The 13,618-nt window shown below is 39.2% G+C and overlaps 1 pseudogene; it reads right to left on the bottom strand.

The window, feature by feature from the left end:
* Positions 1 to 12,860: 12,860 nt before the first annotated feature.
* LOC103552964 (large ribosomal subunit protein eL36-like) lies at positions 12,861 to 13,350 on the bottom strand (annotated as a pseudogene).
* Positions 13,351 to 13,618: the final 268 nt, after the last annotated feature.

Genomic DNA, 13,618 nt, shown 5'->3' with positions numbered 1-13,618 from the left:
CCGCTGAAGATTGAGTTCTCATTCATTCAGTAGCTATTTATTGAAACGTGTTCTGCGCCAGTCACTGGAGTAGGCCCTAAGGATGCAACAGAGAGCACGACACTTAAGTTTCCTGCCTTAATGGAGTTTATGAGTCTAACGGGAAAGATAGGATAAAGAGACAAAATAAAATCGCCACAGATGGAGAGTAGTGTTATGGAGGAAGATAGGATATTGAGGGCTGTGTGTGCCTGCTTGCGAGGGGCTGGTCAGGAAGGTCCCTTTGAGGAGGTGACATTTAATTTGAGTACTGATGGAGGAGAAGGAGTCAGATGGAGGCCTGAGGGGAAGGGGAACAGCAGGGAAGATTTTGGTGCATCCTAGGAATTTGCAGGCCTGGCTGGCTGAGTTTAGTGAGCAAGTAGGACAGTGGCATCAGAGAGAGCATGAAGAGGTGACACAGATGGGAATATGCAGGACCTTTTAGGCCCTAAAAAGGGACCATTTTAGAACCCCTGGAGGGCTTATATACTCCAGCTTTTGGAAACCAACTCCACATTATATCTGACAAATTAATATGTACCCACATCCTTCATTAAATAAAATATATAAATAACTACATAAAAGTTGAATTGAAATTTTGGATTAGTTGACATGTTATATTATGGAGTCACAAACATTTATTAATTTTGACTTTGAAATTTTTTGGAGCCAGTTCTTTTTTCCCCCGTCTCAAACATTTCTTATAGGTCTCTGACAAGGTCTCAGCTCCTAGGCAGTGGGCCAGGAGTGCCTAATGGATACAAAGTTCCTAAGTGGTGAGAAGTTTAGATTTTATTCAAAGTGCCTTGGAACATCATCAAGGAGTTTCAAGCAAAGAGTGATATGAGTTGATTTACATTATTTCAAGATTGCTCTGGCTTTTATGTGGAGAATGAATGAGGCGGGTGGGAGTGGAAGAGGTAAGGTCTGTTAGGCTGTTGTTGCAGCACTAGCGTGGTGGCCCTGGAGACAGAGGTTGGAGATATATTTTGAGGATAGAAGTAACTGAATTTGCTGATAGATTGGATATGGGGCTTGGAGGGAAAGGAAGGAGATGGGCATGAGTCCCAAGCTTCTGAGTTTAATAAGTGGGTGGATGTCAATCTCATTTATTGAGATATGCAAGTGGGGAGGAGTTTTTCTAGTGGAGAATTAAGAGTTTAATTTTGCAGATAGTAAGTTTGATATGTCTATGACACACCCAAGTGGAGATGTCAAGGAGGCAGTCAAATGTATAAATCTGGAGGTTGGAGGAAATGCTCTGGGCTGGAGATAGAAATTTAAGAGTTTTCTATATTAGAGGAATATCAACATTCAGAGATTGGGAAAAGGAGGATAAGTTCTCAAAGGAGATTGAAAAGAAGTATCTAATGGATTAAACTGGAAAAAACCAGCAGAGTATGGATTCACAGAAGCCTGAAACGCAGTGCTTCAAGAATGAGGAGCGGGCTTCAAGAATGAGGGCTGTGCCGTGTGCTGCTGAGTTCGGCAATGTGTCTCTCACATGAGTACTGCAGGGGTCCGCTGGATCAGTGATTCAGTTTAGGTAGAAGTACTGGGGGTCCACCTTGTCATTTTCCATCTCAGGGCCTACGGTGACTTTGCCTTTCCAGCCACATCAAACTCAAGTCCCTCTGCCATTTCTTCAGTGTCCTCTATTTCTCCCCCATTTGCTTGTTCATTTGTTAGATTTGATCCATGCCTATTTGCTGCCGGCCCAGTGTTAACTGCAGTGCAAGTGCAGGCTCTGCCTTCTGGTGACTCCTGGTCATAAGCACCCAACCTGGACTAATACGTATTCTGTTCCTTCTTAAGGAAACAAACGCGCTACTCCAGTGGGGATGAGGGGGAGGAGGAATAAGAGGTAGGGGGAGTGTTTCCTCTTTCACCCCCACCTCTTTGTGCTGAAACTTCCATCAAAAATGACTTCCTTCCTTTCTAAATCTTCCTCCAGGACCCACTTTAAGATTCACACACACCCTGCATGAAGCTTGTTTCTTCAATAAATATGCTTTCCCTCCTGTGAACTCCTTAAGATGCCTTGTATCTCTTTTAAATGCTTCACGTACGGAAGAAGGACAGATACACAGATGGATCTATCATGAGCCTCCAGAAACCTAAGCTTCAGGGCCTCCTTACTGGCATGGCCCCTTCCAAGGCCCCATACTTAATTTCTATTCATAACAGCAAGTGAAAATTGAAGACATATTTGCTGATGGACTCCGAATTCACTAACTTCAAGTATTTGTTGATTAATTAAGCTTGTTTTGTTTATAGAGATTTATATGAGAATTTTGATTACCGATTATATCATTCCTTTGCCCAAAAGCATTCAGTAGCTCCCCATTGCCTCTAATTGAATAAAAGCTTCCCAACTTGGCCTTCAAGGCCTGCTTCAGTGTGGCCAAATTTTATTTCCCCAGGCTTATGTCCCAAACTCTCCTTATTTCCCCAAAACGGAACCCCATGCTGTCACCCTGGTGGTGGTGTTCACACTGATTTCTCTGCTCAGAAAGTTTTCTCTTCAGACTCCACTTTTTGACATCCTAAGATAGCCTTTAGGCCCTTGTTTCTGGAAAAGAGGTCCCTGGACCAGCAACATGACCTGAGAGCTTGTGAGAAATGCAGAAACTCACACCCCGCCCCAGACCTGCTGAATTGGAATCTGCATGTAAACAAAATCCACAGTCAAGTTTGAGATATACTTACTTAGGCCATGTCACAGGCCACCTCCTCTAAGAGTCTTCAAACTTTTAAAATCCCTATAATGAAAAACGTTTTTCTTCTTTTAAACCTTTTTCATCCTTTGCTGGTACCTCTCTATGGGTTCTTCATTCTGCCTTGAACTGTGGTTCCTTATATACAGGTTTCCTTATCCTGTGAGTTTGTGAACTCTTTGAAGTCACTAACAATGGAGTCTCAAATTAGAGATGAGTTAGTTAACTTGGTATTTTTCTCAATGCCCCTGCTGCACCGGCGTCTCCCTCCCCCTCCCCATGCATGCCCACACAAACCTAGGTGGTATTGGTGGTGTTTTAGTTGATACTCAGAATTTTGCAAGGATCCGAATATAAACTGACTCTCAAATGTGCCACATGTGGGCAGGAAGATCACTTGCAATTATTTACTACTTAATAAAATGAGCATTTGTCTATTAGTTTATGTCATGAAAGTCTTGAATAGCATTCCCTTTACCTTTGACTGCCACCATAGCGATAAAATTATATCTTCAGGGGCCGACCCGGTGGTGCAGCGGTTAAGTGTGCACATTCCACCTGGGCGGAATGGGGTTCGCTGGTTGGGATCCCGGGTGTGGACATGGCACTGCTTGGCAAGCCATGCTCTGGTAGGCATCCCACATATAAAGTAGAGGAAGACAGGCATGGATGTTAGCTCAGGGCCAGTCTTCCTCAGCAAAAAGAGGAGGATTGGCAGCAGATGTTAGCTCAGGGCTAATCTTCCTCAAAAAAAAAAAAAAATCTTCATCCCTGAATTCCAGAATAGGAGGAGAGCTGCCCTAAATTATTCAAAAACAGCTGGTTGCCTTGAACATTTTGTAAAAACTTCTGAGGAAGGATATTCCATAAAGTCCTTTGATTCCAACAACATACAGTTAGAAAAAAGTGTCAATATCCCCACAAGAAATCAATGTTCACTGCAGAAAGACGTAAAAATATACACAAATCCCTCTTCCCATCCCCCTGAAAAATCAGCATAATCTTTCTATCTGGAGGTAACCCCTGATAATACTTTGTGACGTTTTCTTCCTAATGGGATTTTTCTTGGCCAATAAATACGGATCTATATTGTTCTTTTTACTAGTTATGTAGTGCTTCACTATAAAGATATACAAATTTGTTTAATTAGTTTTACATCGTTGAGTTGTTTCCAATTTTTTGCTACTTAATGCTGCAAGGAGCACTTTTCATCTTAGGATAAAGTTTTTAAAGTAAATTTCTGGTTTTAAGAGTGTATCACTTAAAATTAGGATAGGCTTCAAGTGACAGAAAACTCCAAACTACAGTAGCTTAAACAAGATAAAGTTTATTTTTCTCACATAAACAAAATCCAGAGATGAGCAATCAGGGCTGGCATGGCAGCTCCACCGTCATCTGGACCCCAGGCTCCTTCTCTCTTGTTGCTCCATGTCCTCAACCTGTGGCTTCCACCTTTCAGCCCAAGATGGCTGCTTGAGCTCAAGCTGTTATATTCACATTTCAGCCAGCAGGAAGGAGGAAAGGGGGGAGAAGGAACTTCCTCTGGACCCTTCCTTTGACATGGATTTGGTCAGAACTTAGTATCACATTTACTCCTAACTGGGAAGCATTTCAGAGGGCCGTGTGTCCGGCTAAAAAATAGGGATTGTATTACTATATAAGAAGGGAAGAACAGATAGCAGGATACAAGAGGAGTCTCTGTACAAAAGGTAAGCACATTTTCCGTTTTTGGTACATTTTGTCTTCTGGTTTCCCATCCCTTAAGCAACAGTTTTTTTAAATGTCTGAATTAATCTAAAAACAAACGAAACCAATTTCCTGTTGGTTCTTGTTAGAGAAGCCTCGTGATGGACTTCTGTCTTTTATATAATTGAAAATAGTGAAAACCACTTCTAAGTCCCTTCGTTGGACAAAGTCATTTTCTGTCTAGTTTGATTTCCTTAGTGTTTCCAAATCCTGTTCCATCCTTTTGAGACATTTCTTGTCTTCTATTGAGGTCGCTTTATTTTGGTCCCTAAGTTTGTTACCTTTTCTTCCTGCTAAATCATAATTGTTTGAATTGAATTGAAATATGGTAATTTCCATCCTATGCTTTTGTACATTTATTTCTTTAAATATTAAAAGTAAAGTCCAACGATTGGTGATTTTTTTAGCTTCTCTTTTGTGCTCCTTTTTACTGAAAAGATGGGTATCTACTTTTTAGTCTTTATTTTTAAAGTCTAGTCAGCTGAATCACAAAAATTGCTAGCCAAAATAATGAGACAGATTCAAGTGATTTGCATAGGGAGCTGGAAAAAATATACTAACAAGAAATAAAAATACATATAAACTAACGGGATGTGGAACTAGGGGCTGTTCCACAGAGTCCTTAGGATGAAATATGGAGACAAGATTTCATCCAAAAATAGGCAGGAGAATGCAGAAATTCTTCACTTTTTGGACAAGGAGAGCAAGGTCCTGGGAGTTAAGTGTCTTTTCCCAAAGTTTTCAATTCCAGCATCTGGCATGAAGCCAGTTCGAGTACTTACATTTGGGTCACCTCAAATTTTACTTAGAAAAGTGCTATGTTAACAAGTCGACTATAAAATAATATGTACAGTATTATACTATTTTTAAAGAAAAACTGTACATATAAGTATATAAAATACTGGGAGGAATGACGCTATTAGTACGTCAGCAGTAGTTATTTTACACGGCAACATTAAGGTTTTTTTTTTCCTTAAAGATTGGCGCCTGAGCTAACAACTGTGGAGAATCTTTTTTTTTTTTCTGCTTTATCTCCCGAAATCTCCCCTGGTACAGAGTTGTATATCTTAGTTGCAGGTCCGTCTAGTAGTGGCATGTGGGACGCCGCCTCAACGTGGCCTGACGAGTGACGCCATGTCCGCGCCCAGGATCCGAACCAGCAAAACCCTGGGCCACCGAAGCGGAGTGCGAGAACTTAACCACTCGGCCACAGGGCCGGCCCCTAAGGGAGGTTTAAGTAAGTTTCTTTTTCTTCTGTGCATTTCTGTGTATTCCAAGCTGTCTGTATCAAGCCTATATTATTTGCAATTATTTAAAAAAATTTTTATGCACTGTTATATATTACTTTACCATAAATGGAAGAGATGGGGTAGGATTGGAAAGTAGTTTTGGATTTTTAATGAGTATGGTATTAAGTAAGTGTATTCAAATATCTAAGCCAGTTGATAACTCTGTCTGGGAAATCATGAGGCAGAAGGAACAAATAGAAGTTAGTGGGCATTCCCTCCTTTCTCAAAATCTTTTCCTGATCTCCCTTCAAAAGAAGCCCTCCCCCAAGATTAGTTTTTAGAAAGGTGTAGGATTCTGATTTTATTACCCTTGAGACTGCATCAAGCTCCAGGCAGCTATACAACAAAACCCCGAGATAATTCAGATTCAGATATGAAGAGACTGGCTATGGGCTCCCACCCTCTGAAGCTGACTCAACCCTAACTGGCAATAAATTTAATTGTATATTTTATATTTTAGGATTGAATTATTTGGGCTGCACTTTTACTGTTATGATGGGAATTCTGGAAACGGTTTTAATTGTTTGAAAGATTAAGGCCAATGAGCCACAGACTGGGAGAAAATATTTGCAAAAGATGTATCTGGTGAAGGACCGTCGCGCAAAATATGCAAAGAACTCTTAAAACTCAACTATAAGAAAATGAACAACCCGATTAAAAAAGGAGCAAGAGATCTGACTAGATACTTCACCAAAGAAGATATACAGATGGCGAATAATCATATGAAAAGATGCTCCACATCGTATGTCATCAGGGAATTGCAAATTTAAACAACAGTGAGATCCCATTACATACTTAATAGAATGGGCAAAATCCAAAACACTGATACATCAAGTCCTGGTGAGGATGCGGAGCAACAGGACCTGTCATACATTGTTGGTGGGAATGCAAAATGGTACAGCCACTCTGGAAGACAATTTGGTGATTTCTTACAAAACTGAATACATTCTTAGCATATGATCGAGCAATAGCGCTCCTTGGTATTTACCCAAAGGAGTTGAAAACCTGTGTCCACGCAAAAACCTGCACATGGATGGTTCCAGCAGCTTTATTCACAACTGCCAAAAACTTGGAAGCAACCAAGATGTCCTTCAGTAGGTGAATCGATAAGTAAACTGTGGTCCATCCAGACAATGGAATACTATTCAGTGTCAAAAGGAAATGAGCTATCAAGCCATGAAAAGACATGGAGGAATCTTAAATACATATTACGAAGTGAAAGAAGCTAATCTGAAAAGTATCTGTATACGTATTGTATGCATATGTATTGTATGATTCCAGCTATATGACATTCTGGAAAAGGCGAAACTATGGAGACAGTAAAAGATCAGTGGTTGCCAGAGGCTAGGGCGGAGGGAAGAATGAATAGGCAGAGCCCAGCAGATTTGTAAGGCAGTGAATCTAATGTGTATGATACTGTAATGCTAGATACCTGTCATTAGACATTTGTCAGACCCATGGAATGTACACCACCAGGAGTGAACCTTAATGTAAGCTATGGACTTTGAATGACAGTGATGTGTCTGTAGGTTCATCAGTTTTAACAAATGTTCCCCCCTGGTGGGGGATGCTGATGCTGGGGGCGGAGGCTGTGCGTGTGTGTGGCCAGTGAGTATAGGGAAAATCTCTGTAACCTCCACTCAATTTTGCTGTGAACTTAAAACTGTTCTAAAATATAAAGTCTATATGTAAAAAAATTAAGGCCAACACTTAGCCTTTAATTTAGGAAAATTTTTCCAGTTAAAAAAATTTTTCTAGATGTGAAGCACCCAGGTTTAAAAATATATATATACGTGTATTCCAGGTTGTGTGTGTGTGCGTGTGAAAGTAGGTGAGCATTGCATCTTCGTCTTCTTGAAGCACAACAATGAAATCTTTCAGAAATCTTTAAAAGATACTTTAAGAAAAATATTTTTTCTGTTCTATTAAATAGTCCTTATCAGACCTTGTGAATGCAACACAAATGGCAATTATTAAAGCAAATCGAGTAGATTTGGCAGGACAGTCATCAAGAAACACTGGACAAGGATGAAAAATACTCCCTTCTGGGAAAAGCTGCTAAACAATTCGTTTCCGGAGGGTCACAGTTCAGCCTTGACTCATTTGGAATGTTTTATAAATTGAAAACACTGAAACTGGGGAAACTCAGAAAACTATAATTCTCATTAATTGGCTGAAATGACTAAGTGTACAAGCCACGGGATCAAGGGGACTGACTGATGACTGAATAGAGAGCACATTTCTAGCAGAAATGGGCGCTGTAGTTTTTCCAGCAGGTGGCAGCAGAGAGCTGTGTAAGACAATGTTTTCTGAAATGGGGCGTGGAAATCCTCCAGGTGGAGACCTGGAAAGCGCTTTAGCAGCCAGAGAACACCTCCGGTTTTACAGATGAAGAAACTGAGTTCCAAAGAGATTACCTGAACTTTCAGAGACAAAACTCTCCACTAAAATAAATTCCTTGAAATACGTCAGGCTATGCAAATTTCACTTATCATTACATTACACTTAATGCAAACAAATTTAATTAGATATGAAAAAAATTTCACATGAAATATTATTATGATAGAAAAGACTTTGGAGTATTTCCAGAACTCCTTCCCTTTTTGATTAAAACCTTATATTAAAAAAAAGGCCATCTGAAAGCTTTTTGATGGAAAGTGCACTGACGGAGAAAAGGCACCGATTTGGGAAGCAAAAACTGAATTTGACTCTTCATCCATCTTGTGTTTGCTGTCTCACCTTGAATAAAGTGCTCAAGCTTTGTGTTCACTTGTAAGGTGGAGTGTTAATATGTACCCCATGGGATTGTTGCAAGGTTTAAATGAGGTCACACTTGTCGTGCACTTGGCTCATACGTAGCAGACGCTCAATAAACGTTACTTCTTTTTCCACCCATTCGGGGTACACAGAGGTGGAGACGCTGGGTACTCCCATCCACAGGGCTGCCAGATAAAATGCGGCACACTCAGTTAAATTTTAATTTTTCATAAATGACGAAGACTTTTTTTTAGCGTCGTGTCCCAAATTTTGCATGAGACATAGTCACAGTAAAAAATTGCCTGTCGTTTATCAGAAACTAAAATTGAACGGGGTGTCCTGTACTTTTCCTTGCCAAATCTGGCAACCCTAATTTTTAAAGGCTCCGGATTTATTATAAAATGAAGAAACCTCAAAACAGTGTTATAAAATCAGTAGTAAATTTTTAAATACTTACATTTAATAAGTTAAAATACCAAGCAAGAACTGCATGGCAGTATAACTGTGCCCGTCACCAGATAATGATAGGACTGAGAACAAATATTAACTCGCAGGGCACTAGAGGAAGTGTCGTTTCGTATTGTGACATATGCTTAAAGCTGCATAACCAATGTCTTCATTTAATCTCGTTTGTGTGCCTTTGTGACTGTATTGTGACCTCCTTTGGAGATGAGGTCAAAGATTTAGATTTGAGGTCCTTCGTGACTGTGAGGGCTCAGCCAAATGGCCCTCTGGCCCCTCAGGATAAGCCCTACTCACTCTCTGATAGAATAGGAAAGATACTCGGTATTTTATCCTAGAAAAATGTTTCCTTTGTCAAATATGACAGGATCTTTCACATGGTTGTATTTTACGTGTTATTCCTTTGTTGATGTTGGGAAAAAGACAGAGAAGCTAATGGGCTGAATGCAGCCAAGGGACAGAGTGGCCCAATTTCTACCCTGTAAGGAACTGGAGGAGCTGCAGTGAGACTTTGGGATGACCCAAAGGAGGCCATGTTCTCCTTTTGACCACTTGCGTAAAGGAGAATTATACTTTGTTATGTACTAAAGTTGTCTAGTTGTCACATCACAAGTACTTTTTCAGATCACTGTGGTCCCCTCGCTTCACCACAAAGGTATCAGGAAAGAGGGCAGCCTGGACAAGCCTGGTTAAGTAGCCAGCCTCAGTGTTTGCCGCTGTGCCAAACTTGCAAATAAAGCCAAAACTTAAAAAAATATATATTGTTAGGGTTTCCTTTTTAAACTACGTTTATTAAATATTGAATGAATAAAAAAGAGTATTTGCAAAATATATGTAAGAAATAAAGAATCATGATGTAATGGACCTCAGTGTGTAGCCCACCATTCAGTTTTAGTGTTTTTGTGTTTATAAGTTCTCTTGGTTTTCATTATAGTTTCACCACATATGTTTATATTTCTAATATTTGTGTGTATATATGTGCTCAAAATTTTTTTTCCCTGAGGAAGATTTGCCCTGAGCTAACATCTGTGCCAATCTTCCTCTATTTTATTGTGGGTTGCTGCCATAGCACGGCAACCAATGAGTGGTGTGAGTCCGCACCCAGGAATTGAACCCAAGGCCGCCACAGTGGAGCACATCAAACTTAAGCACTAGCCCACAGGGTCAGCCCTTGTGCTTAAAATTTTAAGAGAAATATGGCATGAATACAAAATCACACATGAAAACATATATGTTTAATTTAAAAAACAGCAGTAAAACAAACTCTTGTGGGGCCAGCCCAGTGGCACAGCAGGTGGCTTCGCACATTCCGCTTCAGCGGCCCGGGGTTCGCCAGTTTGGATCCTGGGTGCGGACATGGCACAGCTTGGCAAGCCATGCTGTGGTAGACATCCCACATATAAAGTGGAGGAAGTGGGCGCGGATGTTAGCTCAGGGCCAGTCTTCCTCAGCAAAAAGAGGAGGATTGGCAGCAGATGTTAGCTCAGGGCTGATCTTCCAAAAAAAAACCCAAAAAACAAACACTTGTGAAGCTATTTCCAGGCCAGGAAAGAATATTATCAAGACTCTCCAATTGCATCTCCTTTCTTCCTCCTCTTCAACCATTTTTTGTTGTGGTGAAATATATATAACACAACATTTACCATTTTAACCATTTTTAAGTGTACTGTTTAGTAGCATTAAGTACATTCACATTGCTGTGCACCTATCTTCACCATTCATCTCCAGAGCTCTATCATCTTCCCACACTAAAACTCTGTCCTCACTAACGCTAGTTCCCCCTTCTTTCCTCCCTCCACATCCTGGCATCCACACTCTACTTTCTTTCTCTATGAATTTGACTACTCTAGGTTCCTCATACAAGTGGAATCATACAATATTTTTCCTTTTGTGACTGGCTTATTTAATTTAGCATAACGTCTTCCAGGTTCACCCGTGTTGTAACATGTGTCAGAATCTCCTTCCTTTTAAAGGTTTAATAATTAAACTGTCAAATGGGATTGCATTGACTCTATAGATCAATTTGAGGACACAACATTTTTATTAATGCGCATCTTGCAGTCTATGAACATAGTATAGCCCTCTGTTTATTTTAGTATTCTTTAATATCTCTTAATGAAGTTTTATCATTTTTCCCCATAGAAGTCTGGCACATTTTTTGTTAGAGTTATTCCTATGTACTTCATATTTTTGATTTTATTATAAATGATAGCTTTTAAAAGTACAATTTCTATTAGTACATGGTGTATAGAAATGCCCTAGATTTTCATTTACTGATTTTGTTTCTAATACACTTGCTTGCTAAATTCTCTTATTCATTCTACTAATATATCGGTAGATTCTTTGAGATCTTCAATGTAAATAATCATATCATCTATGAATAATGACAGTCTTGTTTCTTTCAGTCCAATTTTTATACTTGCTCTTAATCTGGTGGTCTCCAGTGCAATATTGAAAATCAGCCATCCTCGTCTTGTTTTCAGTCTTAAAGGAAATGATTTTTACATATCACCATTATGTTTGCTAATAGTTTTCCTTTGTTAAAATCATGAATGTATGTTCAATTTTGTCAAACATTTTTTCCCCTTACTCAGTTAATGGAGGAAATTTTATTACTTGGTTTTCTTCTTTCATAACTTTTCATTATGAAAAATTTCCAGTGCACATAAAAGTTGAAAGAATAGTACAATGAACACAAATGTATCTATGGCTTAGGCACAAAAATTAACATTTTACTAGTTTTGCTTTTCCATGTGTCGTAAACATATATGCACACACACAATGTAAATGATATATATATTTTTTTTTCTTAACCATTTGAAGGTAACCTGCAGATATCATGATATACTACAGTAAAATACTTCAGTATGGAGCTCCTAAAGATAAGGATATTTTCCTACAAAAACACAATATTATCACATGGAAGAAAATAAATAATTAATTGATTTCTTAATATTAAATTCCAAGGCATTCCTAGAGTAAATCCGACTTAATAATAACGTGTTATCCTTTTAAACATTGTTGAATTCAGTTTGCTAATAGTTTACTTATGATGTTTGCATCTATGTTCATGAGTGAACTTGGTATATAATTTTCCTTCCCTGTGCTGTCCTTGTAAGATTTTGGAACGTTGCTTTGGCATTGTTCTACATGTGTCCATTAAATTAAGCTTGGTGATTGTGCTGTTCAAATTCCATAAATCCTTACTGATTTGGGGGTTTTTGGCTGCTCAGTTTATTGATCACTTGAAAGTATGACTATCTCCCATTCTGATGATGGATTTTCAGTCTCCTCTTTTAGTCTGTGGGTTTTTGCAGTATAATTTTATCATTATGTAGTGACGCTTCATATCTAGTAATATTTTCTGCTTTCAAGTACATTTTGTCTGATACTTACGTAGTTGTATCAGCTTTTTCTTACTTTAGATTTGCTTAGTGTGTCTTTTCCATTCTTTTGAGTCTAACCTTTCTGTATTCTTATGTTCTAACCTGGTTTTCTAAAAACTATGGAGCTAGATTTTTCAATACTCTGAGAATCTTTTCACTGCAGCGTTTATTGCATTACACTGATTGCAATTACTGATATATTCTTTTTCTTTCTTTAGTGGTTGTCTATTTGGTTCTCCCTTTTTATGCTTATTTTTCCTCTTCTCTCTTAACTCCTTTTTGATTGATTATTTTTTATCACCTCATTTCTCCCCCTCTATTAATTTGAAAGCTAAATATTCCTGGACTTTTAGTGGTTGATCTAAAAATGTATCATGCATATTTAACTTATCAAAGTCCTAAGTAAATCATTATCCTTTTGCCTTCTTCCGAATACTGTAAGGACCTTAAAAAACTTTAATTCCAATCACCCACCTTCTGACTTATGTTACTGGGTTATGTGTTTTAGTTCCATCTTGTAAGTGTTTTTTTTTTTTTTTTTTCTGTGAAGTTCTTATTATGCGTGGGGTAGGGGTGGGGGGCTCAATCCTCTTGGCAGCTGCTTTTTCCATTGTGGCCAGGACGTTGCTCAGTTCCTCTTGCTTCCTCTTGGTGCAGTGTGTCCCCTCCCTTTTCTAGATGAGCTTGATCACCGGCTTGTCCTTGGAGACACTGAGCAGCTCCACCGTGCGCCACTCGTTTAGGGCAAAGCCGGAGACCTCTCGGATCATGTCCTGCAGGAATTTGTGTGCTCGATGAGGTGCCGAGGCTGCAGCTGTGTCTTGGCTTGCTCGGGCTCTTGGTCACCTAGTGGCCCTTGTTGAGGTCCACGGCCATGGGATGGCACAGAGCTGTGACTGGACCTGCACTACAGCCCCGGAGACCAGATGGCAGCTCGTACCCTTTTATTAGTTTTTTAATGCCATAGAACATTATTATAGTTTTGTGTAGTCAATAGTAGATTAGATAAAATAGATAATATTTGACTATTTTACTACCTTTATCACCTTTCACTCCTTTCTTTATCATTCCTTCCTGCTGAGATTACTTTCTCTCTGCCTGAAGTACCTACTTTGAATTTCCTTGAGTGAGGATCTTTGGTAGCGAGTGCTTTTAGTTTTTATTTGTTTGAGAATCTTTCTTCTTTTTTTACCTTTGTTCTTTAGATTTTCAGTGGGTACAGAATTCTCACTGTGCTGTA

This window comes from Equus przewalskii, chromosome 10 (assembly GCF_037783145.1).
Source record: "Equus przewalskii isolate Varuska chromosome 10, EquPr2, whole genome shotgun sequence".
Classification (NCBI taxonomy): domain Eukaryota; kingdom Metazoa; phylum Chordata; class Mammalia; order Perissodactyla; family Equidae; genus Equus; species Equus przewalskii.
This window is presented reverse-complemented; position numbering and strand designations above follow the sequence as displayed.